Source organism: Chiloscyllium plagiosum, unplaced genomic scaffold (assembly GCF_037043375.1).
Source record: "Chiloscyllium plagiosum isolate Xiang-an unplaced genomic scaffold, Cpla_swu_hap1 HiC_scaffold_27, whole genome shotgun sequence".
NCBI lineage: Eukaryota > Metazoa > Chordata > Chondrichthyes > Orectolobiformes > Hemiscylliidae > Chiloscyllium > Chiloscyllium plagiosum.
In genome coordinates this window covers 73647317-73667221 of record NW_028270165.1, presented here as the reverse complement: position 1 = coordinate 73667221, position 19905 = coordinate 73647317, and positions in this window count along the sequence as shown.

Here is a 19905-nt window from a genome sequence, read left to right as displayed (position 1 = left end):
CTCACCACTGTCCTCTCTCTCACACACACACACTGTCCCTCTCTCTCACACACACACACACTGTCCCTCTCTCTCACACACACCACACTGTCCCTCTCTCTCTCACACACACTGTCCCTCTCTCTCTCACACACACACTGTCCTCTCTCTCACACACACACACACACTGTCCCTTCCCTCTCACACACACACACACACACTGTCCCTCTCTCTCTCCACACACACCACACACCACTGTCCCTCTCTCTCTCTCACACACGTCCCTCTCTCACACACACACACTGTCCTCTCTCTCACACACACACACTGTCCCTCTCTCTCACACACACACACACTGTCCCTCTCTCTCTCACACACACACTGTCCCTCTCTCTCTCAACACACACACACTGTCCCTCTCTCTCTCTCACACACTGTCCCTCTCTCTCACTCACACACACACTGTCCCTCTCTCTCACACACACACTGTCCCTCTCTCTCTACACACACACACACTGTCCTCTCTCTCTCTCACACAACACTGTCCCTCTCTCTCACACACACACTGTCCCTCTCTCTCACACACACACACACTGTCCCTCTCTCACACACACACACTGTCCCTCTCTCTCAACACACACACACACTGTCCTCTCTCTCTCTCACACTGTCCCTCTCTCTCACACACACACTGTCCTCTCTCTCACACACACACTGTCCCTCTCTCTCTCACACCACACACTGTCCCTCTCTCTCTCTCACACACACTGTCCCTCTCTCTCTCACACACACACACTGTCCCTCTCTCTCTCACACACACACTGTCCCTCTCTCACACACACACACTGTCCCTCTCTCTCTCACACACACTGTCCCTCTCTCACACACACACACTGTCCCTCTCTCTCTCACACACACTGTCCCTCTCTCTCACACACACTGTCCCTCTCTCACACACACACACTGTCCCTCTCTCACACACACACACACTGTCCCTCTCTCACACACACACACTGTCCTCTCTCTCACACACACACTGTCCCTCTCTCTCTCACACACACACTGTCCCTCTCTCTCTCACACACACACACTGTCCCTCTCTCTCTCACACACACACACTGTCCTCTCTCTCTCACACACACTGTCCCTCTCTCTCACACACACACTGTCCCTCTCTCTCTCACACACACTGTCCCTCTCTCTCTCACACACACACACTGTCCCTCTCTCTCTCACACACACACTGTCCCTCTCTCTCACACACACACTGTCCCTCTCTCTCTCTCACACACACACTGTCCCTCTCTCTCTCACACACACACTGTCCTCTTCTCTCTTCACACACACACTGTCCCTCTCTCTCTCACACACACACACTGTCCCTCTCTCTCTCACACACACACTGTCCCTCTCTCTCACACACACACTGTCCCTCTCTCTCTCACACACACACTGTCCCTCTCTCTCACACACACACTGTCCCTCTCTCTCTCACACACACACACTGTCCCTCTCTCTCACACACACACTGTCCCTCTCTCTCTCTCACACACACACTGTCCCTCTCTCTCTCACACACACACTGTCCTCTCTCTCTCACACACACACTGTCCCTCTCTCTCACACACACACACTGTCCCTCTCTCTCACACACACACTGTCCCTCTCTCTCTCACACACACACTGTCCCTCTCTCACACACACACACTGTCCCTCTCTCTCTCACACACACACTGTCCCTCTCTCTCTCACACACACACTGTCCTCTCTCTCTCTCACACACACTGTCCCTCTCTCTCTCACACACACACTGTCCTCTCTCTCTCACACACACTGTCCTCTCTCTCTCACACACACACTGTCCCTCTCTCACACACACACACTGTCCCTCTCTCTCACACACACACACTGTCCCTTCTCTCTCTCTCACACACTGTCCCTCTCTCTCACACACACACACACTGTCCCTCTCTCTCTCACACACACTGTCCCTCTCTCTCTCACACACACACACTGTCCCTCTCTCTCTCACACACACACTGTCCCTCTCTCTCTCACACACACACTGTCCCTCTCTCACACACACACGTCCCTCTCTCTCACACACACACTGTCCCTCTCTCTCACACACACACTGTCCCTCTCTCTACACACACACACACTGTCCCTCTCTCTCACACACACACTGTCCCTCTCTCTCTCACACACACTGCCCCTCTCTCTCCACACACACACTGTCCCTCTCTCTCACACACACACACACTGTCCCTCTCTCACACACACACACTGTCCCTCTCTCTCTCACACACACACACACTGTCCCTCTCTCTCACACACACACTGTCCCTCTCTCTCACACACACACACTGTCCCTCTCTCTCACACACACACTGTCCTCTCTCTCTCACACACACACTGTCCCTCTCTCACACACACACACACTGTCCCTCTCTCTCACACACACACACTGTCCCTCTCTCTCTCACACACACACTGTCCCTCTCTCTCACACACACACTGTCCCTCTCTCTCTCACAGACACACTGTCCCTCTCTCTCTCACACACACTGTCCCTCTCTCTCTCTCACGCACTGTCCCTCTCTCTCTCACACACACACTGTCCCTCTCTCTCTCACACACACACACTGTCCCTCTCTCTCACATACACACACTGTCCCTCTCTCTCACACACACACTGTCCCTCTCTCTCACACACACACACACTGTCCCTCTCTCTCACACACACACTGTCCCTCTCTCTCTCACACACACACACTGTCCCTCTCTCTCTCACACACACACACACTGTCCCTCTCTCACACACACACACACACACTGTCCCTCTCTCACACACACACACTGTCCCTCTCTCTCACACACACACTGTCCCTCTCTCTCTCACACACACTGTCCCTCTCTCTCTCACACACACACTGTCCCTCTCTCACACACACACACTGTCCCTCTCTCTCTCTCACACACACACTGTCCCCTCTCTCTCTCACACACACACTGTCCCTCTCTCTCACACACACACTGTCCCTCTCTCTCTCACACACACACTGTCCCTCTCTCTCACACACGCACACACACACTGTCCTCTCTCACACCACACACTGTCCCTCTCTCTCACACACACACTGTCCCTCTCTCTCACACACACACTGTCCCTCTCTCTCTCACACACACACTGTCCTCTCTCACACACACACACTGTCCCTCTCTCTCACACACACACTGTCCCTCTCTCTCACACACACACTGTCCCTCTCTCTCTCACACACACACTGTCCCTCTCTCTCACACACACACTGTCCCTCTCTCTCTCACACACACACTGTCCCTCTCTCTCACACACACACTGTCCCTCTCTCTCACACACACACACTGTCCCTATCTCACACACACACACTGTCCCTCTCTCTCACACACACACTGTCCCTCTCTCTCTCACACACACACTGTCCCTCTCTCACACACACACACTGTCCCTCTCTCTCACACACACTGTCCCTCTCTCTCTCACACACACACTGTCCCTCTCTCTCACACACACACTGTCCCTCTCTCACACACACCCACTGTCCTCTCTCTCTCTCACACACACACTGTCCCTCTCACTCACACACACACACTGACCCCCTCTCTCTCACACACACACACACAGTCCCTCTCTCTCTCACACACACACTGTCCCTCTCTCTCTCACACACACACACACACTGTCGCTCTCTCTCTCTCACACACACTGTCCCTCTCTCTCACACTCACACACTGTCACTCTCTCTCACACACACACACACACTGTCCCCTCTCTCACACACACACACATACTGTCCCTCTCTCTCTCACACACACACACTGTCCCTCTCTCTCACACACACACACTGTCCCTCTCTCTCACACACACACTGTCCCTCTCTCTCTCTCACACACACTGTCCCTCTCTCACACACACACTGTCGCTCTCTCACACACACACACTGTCCTCTCTCTCTCACACACACACACACACACACACACACACTGTCCCTCTCTCTCCTCACAAACACACACACAGTCCACTCTCTCTCTCACACACACACACTGTCCCTCTCTCACACACACGCACAACGTCCCTCTCTCACACACACACTGTCCCTCTCTCTCACACACACGCACTGTCCTCTCTCACACACACGCACTGTCCTCTCTCTCTCTCACACACAGACTGTCCCTCTCTCTCACACACACACACTGACCCCCTCTCTCTCACACACACACACACACACAGTCCCTCTCTCTCTCACACACACACACACTGTCCCTCTCTCTCTCACACACACACACACACTGTCCTCTCTCTCACACACACACGCTGTCCCTCTCTCTCACACACACACTTTCCCTCTCTCTCACACACACTTTCCCACTCTCTCTCAACATACACGCACTGTCCCTCTCTCTCTCTCACACACACACACACTGTCCCTCTCTCACACACACACACTGTCCCTCTCTCTCTCACACACACGCACTGTCCCTCTCTCTCTCACACACACACACTGTCCCTCTCTCTCTCACAAACACACACACAGTCCCTCTCTCTCTCACACACACACACACTGTCCCTCTCTCACACACACACACACTGTCCCTCTCTCACACACACACACAACGTCCCTCTCTCACACACACACACTGTCCTTCCCTCTCACACACACACACAGTCCCTCTCTCTCACACACACACTATCCCTCTCTGTCACACACACACACACACTGTCCCTCTCTCTCACACACACACACTGTCCCTCTCTCACACACACGCACTGTCCCTCTCTCTCTCTCACACACACACTGTCCCTCTCTCTCACTCACACACACTGTCCCTCTCTCTCACACACACACACTGACCCCCTCTCTCTCACACACACACACACTGTCCCTCTCTCTCTTTCACACAGTCCCTCTCTCACACACACACACTGTCCCTCTCTCTCACACACACACAGTGTCTCTCTCTCTCACACACACTGTCCCTCTCTCTCACACACACACACACTGTCCCTCTCTCTCTACACACACACTGTCCCTCTCTCTCACACACACACAAAGTCCCTCTCTCTCACACACACACACACACACTGTCCCTCTCTCTCACACACACACAAAGTCCCTCTCTCTCACACACACACACTGTCCCTCTCTCTCACACACACTGTCCCTCTCTCTCTCACACACACACTGTCCCTCTCTCTCACACACACACACTGTCCCTCTCTCTCACACACACACACTGTCCCTCTCTCTCTCACACACACACACACACTGTCCCTCTCTCTCACACACACACTGTCCCTCTCTCTCTCACACACACAAACACTGTCCCTCTCTCTCTCACACACACACTGTCCCTCTCTCTCACACACACACACACTTTCCCTCTCACACACACACAGTCCCTCTCTCACACACACACAGTACCTCTCTCTCTCACACACACACTGTCCCTCTCTCTCACACACACACTGTCCATCTCTCTCTCTCTCTCTCACACACACACTGTCCCTCTCTCTCTCACACACACACTGTCCCTCTCTCTCACACACACACACTTTCCCTCTCACACAAACACTGTCCCTCTCTCTCACACACACACACTGTCCCTCTCTCTCACACACACACTGTCCCTCTCTCTCACACACACACACACTGTCCCTCTCTCACACACACACACACTGTCCCTCTCTCTCTCACACACACTGTCCCTCTCTCTCACACACACACACACTGTCCCTCTCACACACACACACTGTCCCTGTCTCACACACACTCACTGTCCCTCTCTCTCACACACACACATTGTCCCTCTCTCACAAACACACACTGTCCCTCTCTCTCTCACACACACACACTGTCCCTCTCTCTCACACACACACACACTGTCCCTCTCTCTCTCACACACACACACTGTCCCTCTCACACACACACACTGTCCCTTTCTCACACACACACACTGTCCCTCTCTCTCACACACACACATTGTCCCTCTCTCTCACACACACATTGTCCCTCTCTCACAAACACACACTGTCCCTCTCTCTCTCACACACACACACTGTCCCTCTCTCTCACACACACACACACACTGTCCCTCTCTCTCACACACACACTGTCCCACTCTCTCACACACACACACTGTCCCTCTCTCACACGCACACTGTCCCTCTCTCTCTCACACACTGTCCCTCTCTCTCTCACACACATTGTCCCTCTCTCTCTCACACACACTGTCCCTCTCTCTCACACACACTGTCCGTCTCTCTCACACACACACACTGTCCCTCTCTCTCTCTCACACACACACACACACTGTCCCTCTCTCACACACATACACACACACTGTCCCTCTCTCTCACACACACAATCTCTCTCTCACACACACACTGTCCCTCTCTCTCACACACACACTGTCCCTCTCTCTCACACACACACACTGTGCCTCTCTCTCTCACACACACTGTCCCTCTCTCTCACACGCGCACACACTGTCCCTCTCTCTCACACACACACACTGTCCCTCTCTCGCACACACACACACACTGTCCCTCTCTCTCACACACACACACACCGTCCCTCTCTCTCTCACACACACTGTCCCTCTCTCTCTCACACACACACTGTCCCTCTCTCTCACACACACACACACACTGTCCCTCTCTCTCTCTCACACACACACACACACACACTGTCCCTCTCTCTCTCTCACACACACACACACACTGTCCCTCTCTCTCTCTCACACACACACACACACACACTGTCCCTCTCTCACTCTCGCACACTGTCCCTCTCTTCTCACACACACACACACTGTCCCTCTCTCTCTCACACACACACACTGTCCCTCTCTCTCTCTCACACACACACACACACACTGTCCCTCTCTCACACACACACACTGTCCCTCTCTCACACACACACACACAGTCCCTCTCTCTCACACACACTGTCCCTCTCTCACACACACACACTGTCCCTCTCTCTCACACACACACTGTCCCTCTCTCTCTCACACACACTGTCCCTCTCTCTCTCACACACACTGTCCCTCTCTCACACACACACACTGTCCCTCTCTCACACACACACACACTGTCCCTCTCTCACACACACACACTGTCCCTCTCTCTCTCACACACACTGTCCCTCTCTCACACACACACACTGTCCCTCTCTCTCTCACACACACTGTCCCTCTCTCACACACACACACTGTCCCTCTCACACACACACACACTGTCCCTCTCTCACACACACACACACTGTCCCTCTCTCACACACGCACACTGTCCCTCTCTCACACACACACACTGTCCCTCTCTCTCTCACACACACACTGCCCCTCTCTCTCTCACACACACACACTGTCCCTCTCTCTCTCACACACACACACTGTCCCTCTCTCTCACACACACTGTCCCTCTCTCTCACACACACACTGTCCCTCTCTCTCTCACACACACTGTCCCTCTCTCTCTCACACACACACACTGTCCCTCTCTCTCTCACACACACACTGTCCCTCTCTCTCACACACACACTGTCCCTCTCTCTCTCTCACACACACACTGTCCCTCTCTCTCTCTCACACACACACTGTCCCTCTCTCTCTCTCACACACACTGTCCCTCTCTCTCTCACACACACACACTGTCCCTCTCTCTCTCACACACACACTGTCCCTCTCTCTCACACACACACTGTCCCTCTCTCTCACACACACACACTGTCCCTCTCTCTCACACACACACTGTCCCTCTCTCTCTCTCACACACACACTGTCCCTCTCTCTCTCACACACACTGTCCCTCTCTCTCTCACACACACACACTGTCCCTCTCTCTCTCACACACACACTGTCCCTCTCTCTCTCACACACACACTGTCCCTCTCTCTCACACACACACTGTCCCTCTCTCTCACACACACACTGTCCCTCTCTCTCTCACACACACACTGTCCCTCTCTCACACACACACGGTCCCTCTCTCTCACACACACACTGTCCCTCTCTCTCACACACACACTGTCCCTCTCTCTCACACACACACACACTGTCCCTCTCTCTCACACACACACTGTCCCTCTCTCTCTCACACACACTGCCCCTCTCTCACACACACACACTGTCCCTCTCTCTCTCACACACACACACTGTCCCTCTCTCTCTCACATACACACACTGTCCCTCTCTCTCACACACACACTGTCCCTCTCTCTCACACACACACACACTGTCCCTCTCTCTCACACACACACTGTCCCTCTCTCTCTCACACACACACACTGTCCCTCTCTCTCTCACACACACACACACTGTCCCTCTCTCACACACACACACACACACTGTCCCTCTCTCACACACACACACTGTCCCTCTCTCTCACACACACACTGTCCCTCTCTCTCACACACACACTGTCCCTCTCTCTCTCACACACACACTGTCCCTCTCTCACACACACACACTGTCCCTCTCTCTCTCTCACACACACACTGTCCCTCTCTCTCTCTCACACACACACTGTCCCTCTCTCTCACACACACACTGTCCCTCTCTCTCTCACACACACACTGTCCCTCTCTCTCACACACGCACACACACACTGTCCCTCTCTCACACTCACACACTGTCCCTCTCTCTCACACACACACTGTCCCTCTCTCTCACACACACACTGTCCCTCTCTCTCTCACACACACACTGTCCCTCTCTCACACACACACACTGTCCCTCTCTCTCACACACACACTGTCCCTCTCTCTCACACACACACTGTCCCTCTCTCTCTCACACACACACTGTCCCTCTCTCTCACACACACACTGTCCCTCTCTCTCACACACACACTGTCCCTCTCTCTCACACACACACTGTCCCTCTCTCTCACACACACACACTGTCCCTATCTCACACACACACACTGTCCCTCTCTCTCACACACACACTGTCCCTCTCTCTCTCACACACACACTGTCCCTCTCTCTCACACACACACTGTCCCTCTCTCTCACACACACACTGTCCCTATCTCACACACACACACTGTCCCTCTCTCTCACACACACACTGTCCCTCTCTCTCTCACACACACACTGTCCCTCTCTCTCTCACACACACACTGTCCCTCTCTCACACACACACACTGTCCCTCTCTCTCACACACACACTGTCCCTCTCTCTCTCTCACACACACTGTCCCTCTCTCTCACACACACACACACTGTCCCTCTCTCTCTCTCACACACACACTGTCCCTCTCTCTCACACACACACACTGTCCCTCTCTCTCACACACACACTGTCCCTCTCTCTCTCTCACACACACACTGCCCCTCTCTCTCTCACACACACACTGTCCCTCTCTCTCTCACACACACACACTGTCCCTCTCTCTCACACACACTGTCCCTCTCTCTCACACACACACTGTCCCTCTCTCTCTCACACACACTGTCCCTCTCTCTCTCACACACACACACTGTCCCTCTCTCTCTCACACACACACTGTCCCTCTCTCTCACACACACACACTCTCCCTCTCTCTCACACACACACTGTCCCTCTCTCTCTCACACACACACTGGCCATCTCTCTCTCACACACACTGTCCCTCTCTCTCTCACACACACACACTGTCCCTCTCTCTCTCACACACACACTGTCCCTCTCTCTCACACACACACTGTCCCTCTCTCTCACACACACACACTGTCCCTCTCTCTCACACACACACTGTCCCTCTCTCTCACACACACACACTGTCCCTCTCTCTCACACACACACTGTCCCTCTCTCTCTCACACACACACTGTCCCTCTCTCTCACACACACACTGTCCCTCTCTCTCACACACACACACTGTCCCTCTCTCACACACACACACTGTCCCTCTCTCTCTCATACACACACTGTCCCTCTCTCACACACACACACTGTCCCTCTCTCTCACACACACACTGTCCCTCTCTCTCACACACACACTGTCCCTCTCTCTCTCACACACACACACTGTCCCTCTCTCTCACACACACACTGTCCCTCTCTCTCTCTCACACACACACTGTCCCTCTCTCTCACACACACACTGTCCCTCTCTCTCACACACACACACTGTCCCTCTCTCTCACACACACACTGTCCCTCTCTCTCTCACACACACACTGTCCCTCTCTCACACACACACGGTCCCTCTCTCTCACACACACACTGTCCCTCTCTCTGACACACACACTGTCCCTCTCTCTCACACACACACACACTGTCCCTCTCTCTCACACACACACTGTCCCTCTCTCTCTCACACACACACTGCCCCTCTCTCACACACACACACTGTCCCTCTCTCTCACACACACACTGTCCCTCTCTCTCACACACACACACTGTCCCTCTCTCTCACACACACACTGTCCCTCTCTCTCTCACACACACACTGTCCCTCTCTCTCTCTCACACACACACTGTCCCTCTCTCACACACACACACTGTCCCTCTCTCTCACACACACACACTGTCCCTCTCTCTCACACACACACTGTCCCTCTCTCTCTCACACACACACTGTCCCTCTCTCTCACACACACACACTGTCCCTCTCTCTCTCACACACACACTGTCCCTCTCTCTCACACACACACACAGTCCCTCTCTCTCACACACACACTGTCCCTCTCTCTCTCTCACACACTGTCCCTCTCTCTCTCACACACACACTGTCCCTCTCTCTCACACACACACTGTCCCTCTCTCTCTCACACACACACTGTCCCTCTCTCTCACACACACACACTGTCCCTCTCTCTCTCACACACACACTGTCCCTCTCTCTCACACACACACTGTCCCTCTCTCTCACACACACACACTGTCCCTCTCTCTCACACACACACTGTCCCTCTCTCTCTCACACACACACTGTCCCTCTCTCTCACACACACACTGTCCCTCTCTCTCACACACACACACTGTCCCTCTCTCTCACACACACACTGTCCCTCTCTCTCTCACACACACACTGTCCCTCTCTCTCTCTCACACACACACTGTCCCTCTCTCACACACACACACTGTCCCTCTCTCTCACACACACACACTGTCCCTCTCTCTCACACACACACTGTCCCTCTCTCTCTCACACACACACTGTCCCTCTCTCTCACACACACACACTGTCCCTCTCTCTCTCACACACACACTGTCCCTCTCTCTCACACACACACACAGTCCCTCTCTCTCACACACACACTGTCCCTCTCTCTCTCTCACACACTGTCCCTCTCTCTCTCACACACACACTGTCCCTCTCTCTCTCTCACACACACTGTCCCTCTCTCTCACACACACACTGTCCCTCTCTCTCACACACACACACTGTCCCTCTCTCTCACACACACACTGTCCCTCTCTCTCACACACACACACTGTCCCTCTCTCTCACACACACACTGTCCCTCTCTCTCTCACACACACACTGTCCCTCTCTCTCACACACACACACACACTGTCCCTCTCTCACACACATACACACTGTCCCTCTCTCTCACACACACAATCTCTCTCTCACACACACACTGTCCCTCTCTCTCACACACACACTGTCCCTCTCTCTCACACACACACACTGTGCCTCTCTCTCTCACACACACTGTCCCTCTCTCTCACACGCACACACACTGTCCCTCTCTCTCACACACACACACTGTCCCTCTCTCTCACACACACACACACCGTCCCTCTCTCTCTCACACACACTGTCCCTCTCTCTCTCACACACACACTGTCCCTCTCTCTCACACACACAATCTCTCTCTCACACACACACTGTCCCTCTCTCTCACACACACACTGTCCCTCTCTCTCACACACACACACTGTCCCTCTCTCTCTCACACACACTGTCCCTCTCTCTCACACGCACACACACTGTCCCTCTCTCTCACACACACACACTGTCCCTCTCTCACACACACACACACACTGTCCCTCTCTCTCACACACACACACACTGTCCCTCTCTCTCTCTCACACACTGTCCCTCTCTCTCTCACACACACACTGTCCCTCTCTCTCACACACACACACACACTGTCCCTCTCTCTCTCTCACACACACACACACACACTGTCCCTCTCTCTCTCTCACACACACACACACACACTGTCCCTCTCTCTCTCTCACACACACACACACACACACACTGTCCCTCTCTCACTCTCGCACACTGTCCCTCTCTTCTCACACACACACACACTGTCCCTCTCTCTCTCACACACACACACTGTCCCTCTCTCTCTCACACACACACACTGTCCCTCTCTCTCTCTCACACACACACACACACACTGTCCCTCTCTTCTCACACACACACACACTGTCCCTCTCTCTCACACACACACTGTCCCTCTCTCTCTCACACACACACACTGTCCGTCTCTCTCTCTCGCACACACACTGTCCCTCTCTCTCACTCACACTCTGTCCCTCTCTCTCTCACACACACACACACAATGTCCCTCTCTCACACACACACACTGTCCCTCTCTCACACACACACACACAGTCCCTCTCTCTCACACACACTGTCCCTCTCTCACACACACACACTGTCCCTCTCTCTCACACACACACTGTCCCTCTCTCTCTCACACACACTGTCCCTCTCTCTCTCACACACACTGTCCCTCTCTCACACACACACACTGTCCCTCTCTCACACACACACACACTGTCCCTCTCTCACACACACACACTGTCCCTCTCTCTCTCACACACACTGTCCCTCTCTCACACACACACACTGTCCCTCTCTCTCTCACACACACTGTCCCTCTCTCACACACACACACTGTCCCTCTCACACACACACACACTGTCCCTCTCTCACACACACACACACTGTCCCTCTCTCACACACGCACACTGTCCCTCTCTCACACACACACACTGTCCCTCTCTCTCTCACACACACACTGCCCCTCTCTCTCTCACACACACACACTGTCCCTCTCTCTCTCACACACACACACTGTCCCTCTCTCTCACACACACTGTCCCTCTCTCTCACACACACACTGTCCCTCTCTCTCTCACACACACTGTCCCTCTCTCTCTCACACACACACACTGTCCCTCTCTCTCTCACACACACACTGTCCCTCTCTCTCTCACACACACACTGTCCCTCTCTCTCACACACACACTGTCCCTCTCTCTCTCTCACACACACACTGTCCCTCTCTCTCTCTCACACACACACTGTCCCTCTCTCTCTCTCACACACACACTGTCCCTCTCTCTCTCACACACACTGTCCCTCTCTCTCTCACACACACACACTGTCCCTCTCTCTCTCACACACACACTGTCCCTCTCTCTCACACACACACTGTCCCTCTCTCTCACACACACACACTGTCCCTCTCTCTCACACACACACTGTCCCTCTCTCTCTCTCACACACACACTGTCCCTCTCTCTCACACACACACTGTCCCTCTCTCTCTCTCACACACACACTGTCCCTCTCTCTCTCTCACACACACACTGTCCCTCTCTCTCACACACACACTGTCCCTCTCTCACACACACACACTGTCCCTCTCTCTCACACACACACACACTGTCCCTCTCTCACACACGCACACTGTCCCTCTCTCACACACACACACTGTCCCTCTCTCTCTCACACACACACTGCCTCTCTCTCTCTCACACACACACTGTCCCTCTCTCTCTCACACACACTGTCCCTCTCTCTCACACACACACACTGTCCCTCTCTCTCACACACACTGTCCCTCTCTCTCTCACACACACACTGTCCCTCTCTCTCACACACACACTGTCCCTCTCTCTCACGCACACACTGTCCCTCTCTCACACACACACACTGTTCCTCTCTCTCACACACACACACTGTCCCTCTCTCTCTCTCACACACTGTCCCTCTCTCTCACACACACACACACTGTCCCTCTCTCTCTCACACACACTGTCCCTCTCTCTCTCACACACACACACTGTCCCTCTCTCTCTCACACACACACTGTCCCTCTCTCTCTCACACACACACTGTCCCTCTCTCACACACACACGGTCCCTCTCTCTCACACACACACTGTCCCTCTCTCTCACACACACACTGTCCCTCTCTCTCACACACACACACACTGTCCCTCTCTCTCACACACACACTGTCCCTCTCTCTCTCACACACACTGCCCCTCTCTCACACACACACACTGTCCCTCTCTCTCTCTCACGCACTCTGTCCCTCTCTCTCACATACACACACTGTCCCTCTCTCTCACACACACACTGTCCCTCTCTCTCACACACACACACACTGTCCCTCTCTCTCACACACACACTGTCCCTCTCTCTCTCACACACACACTGTCCCTCTCTCACACACACAAACTGTCCCTCTCTCTCTCACACACACACTGTCCCTCTCTCACACACACACGGTCCCTCTCTCTCACACACACACTGTCCCTCTCTCACACACACACTGTCCCTCTCTCTCACACACACACTGTCCCTCTCTCTCACACACACACTGTCCCTCTCTCTCACACACACACACACTGTCCCTCTCTCTCACACACACACTGTCCCTCTCTCTCTCACACACACACTGCCCCTCTCTCACACACACACACTGTCCCTCTCTCTCACACACACACTGTCCCTCTCTCTCACACACACACACTGTCCCTCTCTCTCACACACACACTGTCCCTCTCTCTCTCACACACACACTGTCCCTCTCTCTCACACACACACACTGTCCCTCTCTCTCTCACACACACACTGTCCCTCTCTCTCACACACACACACTGTCCCTCTCTCTCACACACACACACTGTCCCTCTCTCTCTCACACACACACTGTCCCTCTCTCTCACACACACACACTGTCCCTCTCTCTCACACACACACACAGTCCCTCTCTCACACACACACACTGTCCCTCTCTCTCTCTCACACACTGTCCCTCTCTCTCACACACACACTGTCCCTCTCTCTCACACACACACTGTCCCTCTCTCTCACACACACACACACTGTCCCTCTCTCTCACACACACACTGTCCCTCTCTCTCTCACACACACACTGTCCCTCTCTCACACACACACACTGTCCCTCTCTCTCTCACACACACACTGTCCCTCTCTCACACACACACGGTCCCTCTCTCTCACACACACACTGTCCCTCTCTCACACACACACTGTCCCTCTCTCTCACACACACACTGTCCCTCTCTCTCACACACACACTGTCCCTCTCTCACACACACACACACACTGTCCCTCTCTCTCACACACACACTGTCCCTCTCTCTCTCACACACACACTGCCCCTCTCTCACACACACACACTGTCCCTCTCTCTCACACACACACTGTCCCTCTCTCTCACACACACACACTGTCCCTCTCTCTCACACACACACTGTCCCTCTCTCTCACACACACACTGTCCCTCTCTCTCTCACACACACACTGTCCCTCTCTCTCACACACACACACTGTCCCTCTCTCTCTCACACACACACTGTCCCTCTCTCTCACACACACACACTGTCCCTCTCTCTCACACACACACACAGTCCCTCTCTCTCACACACACACTGTCCCTCTCTCTCTCTCACACACTGTCCCTCTCTCTCTCACACACACACTGTCCCTCTCTCTCTCTCACACACACTGTCCCTCTCTCTCACACACACACTGTCCCTCTCTCTCACACACACACACTGTCCCTCTCTCTCACACACACACTGTCCCTCTCTCTCACACACACACACTGTCCCTCTCTCTCACACACACACTGTCCCTCTCTCTCTCACACACACACTGTCCCTCTCTCTCACACACACACACTCACTGTCCCTCTCTCACACACATACACACACACTGTCCCTCTCTCTCACACACACAATCTCTCTCTCACACACACACTGTCCCTCTCTCTCACACACACACTGTCCCTCTCTCTCACACACACACACACTGTGCCTCTCTCTCTCACACACACTGTCCCTCTCTCTCACACGCACACACACTGTCCCTCTCTCTCACACACACACACACTGTCCCTCTCTCTCACACACACACACACCGTCCCTCTCTCTCTCACACACACTGTCCCTCTCTCTCTCACACACACACTGTCCCTCTCTCTCACACACACACACACACTGTCCCTCTCTCTCTCTCACACACACACACACTGTCCCTCTCTCACACACATACACACACACTGTCCCTCTCTCTCACACACACAATCTCTCTCTCACACACACACTGTCCCTCTCTCTCACACACACACTGTCCCTCTCTCTCACACACACACACTGTCCCTCTCTCTCTCACACACACTGTCCCTCTCTCTCACACGCACACACACTGTCCCTCTCTCTCACACACACACACTGTCCCTCTCTCACACACACACACACACTGTCCCTCTCTCTCACACACACACACACTGTCCCTCTCTCTCTCACACACACTGTCCCTCTCTCTCTCACACACACACTGTCCCTCTCTCTCACACACACACACACACTGTCCCTCTCTCTCTCTCACACACACACACAGTCCCTCTCTCTCTCTCACACACACACACACACACTGTCCCTCTCTCTCTCTCACACACACACACACACTGTCCCTCTCTCACTCTCGCACACTGTCCCTCTCTTCTCACACACACACACACTGTCCCTCTCTCTCACACACACACTGTCCCTCTCTCTCTCACACACACACACTGTCCGTCTCTCTCTCTCGCACACACACTGTCCCTCTCTTCTCACACACACTCACACTGTCCCTCTCTCTCACACACACACTGTCCCTCTCTCTCTCACACACACACACTGTCCGTCTCTCTCTCTCGCACACACACTGTCCCTCTCTCTCACTCACACTCTGTCCCTCTCTCTCTCACACACACACACACAATGTCCCTCTCTCACACACACACACTGTCCCTCTCTCACACACACACACACAGTCCCTCTCTCTCACACACACTGTCCCTCTCTCACACACACACACTGTCCCTCTCTCTCACACACACACTGTCCCTCTCTCTCTCACACACACTGTCCCTCTCTCTCTCACACACACTGTCCCTCTCTCACACACACACACTGTCCCTCTCTCACACACACACACACTGTCCCTCTCTCACACACACACACTGTCCCTCTCTCTCTCACACACACTGTCCCTCTCTCACACACACACACTGTCCCTCTCTCTCTCACACACACTGTCCCTCTCTCACACACACACACTGTCCCTCTCACACACACACACACTGTCCCTCTCTCACACACACACACACTGTCCCTCTCTCACACACGCACACTGTCCCTCTCTCACACACACACACTGTCCCTCTCTCTCTCACACACACACTGCCCCTCTCTCTCTCACACACACACACTGTCCCTCTCTCTCTCACACACACACACTGTCCCTCTCTCTCACACACACTGTCCCTCTCTCTCACACACACACTGTCCCTCTCTCTCTCACACACACACACTGTCCCTCTCTCTCTCACACACACACTGTCCCTCTCTCTCTCACACACACACTGTCCCTCTCTCTCACACACACACTGTCCCTCTCTCTCTCTCACACACACACTGTCCCTCTCTCTCTCTCACACACACACTGTCCCTCTCTCTCTCACACACACTGTCCCTCTCTCTCTCACACACACACACTGTCCCTCTCTCTCTCACACACACACTGTCCCTCTCTCTCACACACACACTGTCCCTCTCTCTCACACACACACACTGTCCCTCTCTCTCACACACACACTGTCCCTCTCTCTCTCTCACACACACACTGTCCCTCTCTCTCACACACACACTGTCCCTCTCTCTCTCTCACACACACACTGTCCCTCTCTCTCTCTCACACACACACTGTCCCTCTCTCTCACACACACACTGTCCCTCTCTCACACACACACACTGTCCCTCTCTCTCACACACACACACACTGTCCCTCTCTCACACACGCACACTGTCCCTCTCTCACACACACACACTGTCCCTCTCTCTCTCACACACACACTGCCTCTCTCTCTCTCACACACACACTGTCCCTCTCTCTCTCACACACACTGTCCCTCTCTCTCTCACACACACACACTGTCCCTCTCTCTCTCACACACACACTGTCCCTCTCTCTCTCACACACACACTGTCCCTCTCTCTCACACACACACTGTCCCTCTCTCTCACACACACACTGTCCCTCTCTCTCACACACACACACTGTCCCTCTCTCTCTCTCACACACTGTCCCTCTCTCTCACACACACACACACTGTCCCTCTCTCTCTCACACACACTGTCCCTCTCTCTCTCACACACACACACTGTCCCTCTCTCTCTCACACACACACTGTCCCTCTCTCTCTCACACACACACTGTCCCTCTCTCTCTCACACACACACACTGTCCCTCTCTCTCTCACACACACACTGTCCCTCTCTCTCACACACACACACACTGTCCCTCTCTCTCTCACACACACACACTGTCCCTCTCTCTCACACACACACACACTGTCCCTCTCTCACACACACACGGTCCCTCTCTCTCACACACACACTGTCCCTCTCTCTCACACACACACTGTCCCTCTCTCTCACACACACACACACTGTCCCTCTCTCTCACACACACACTGTCCCTCTCTCTCTCACACACACTGCCCCTCTCTCACACACACACACTGTCCCTCTCTCTCACACACACACTGTCCCTCTCTCTCACACACACACACTGTCCCTCTCTCTCACACACACACTGTCCCTCTCTCTCTCACACACACACTGTCCCTCTCTCACACACACACACACTGTCCCTCTCTCTCTCACAGACACACTGTCCCTCTCTCTCTCTCACACACACTGTCCCTCTCTCTCTCTCACGCACTGTCCCTCTCTCTCACACACACACTGTCCCTCTCTCTCTCACACACACACTGTCACTCTCTCTCTCACACACACACTGTCCCTCTCTCTCTCACAGACACACTGTCCCTCTCTCTCTCTCACACACACTGTCCCTCTCTCTCTCTCACGCACTGTCCCTCTCTCTCTCACACACACACTGTCCCTCTCTCTCACATACACACACTGTCCCTCTCTCTCACACACACACACTGTCCCTCTCTCTCACACACACACTGTCCCTCTCTCTCTCACACACACACTGTCACTCTCTCTCTCACACACACACTGTCCCTCTCTCTCTCACAGACACACTGTCCCTCTCTCTCTCTCACACACACTGTCCCTCTCTCTCTCTCACGCACTGTCCCTCTCTCTCTCACACACACACTGTCCCTCTCTCTCACATACACACACTGTCCCTCTCTCTCACACACACACTGTCCCTCTCTCTCACACACACACACACTGTCCCTCTCTCTCACACACACACTGTCCCTCTCTCTCTCACAGACACACTGTCCCTCTCTCTCTCTCACACACACTGTCCCTCTCTCTCTCTCACGCACTGTCCCTCTCTCTCTCTCACACACACTGTCCCTCTCTCTCACATACACACACTGTCCCTCTCTCTCACACACACACTGTCCCTCTCTCTCTCTCACACACACACTGTCCCTCTCTCTCTCACACACACACTGTCCCTCTCTCACACACACACACACACACTGTCCCTCTCTCACACACACACACTGTCCCTCTCTCTCACACACACACTGTCCCTCTCTCTCACACACACACTGTCCCTCTCTCTCTCACACACACACTGTCCCTCTCTCACACACACACACTGTCCCTCTCTCTCACACACACACTGTCC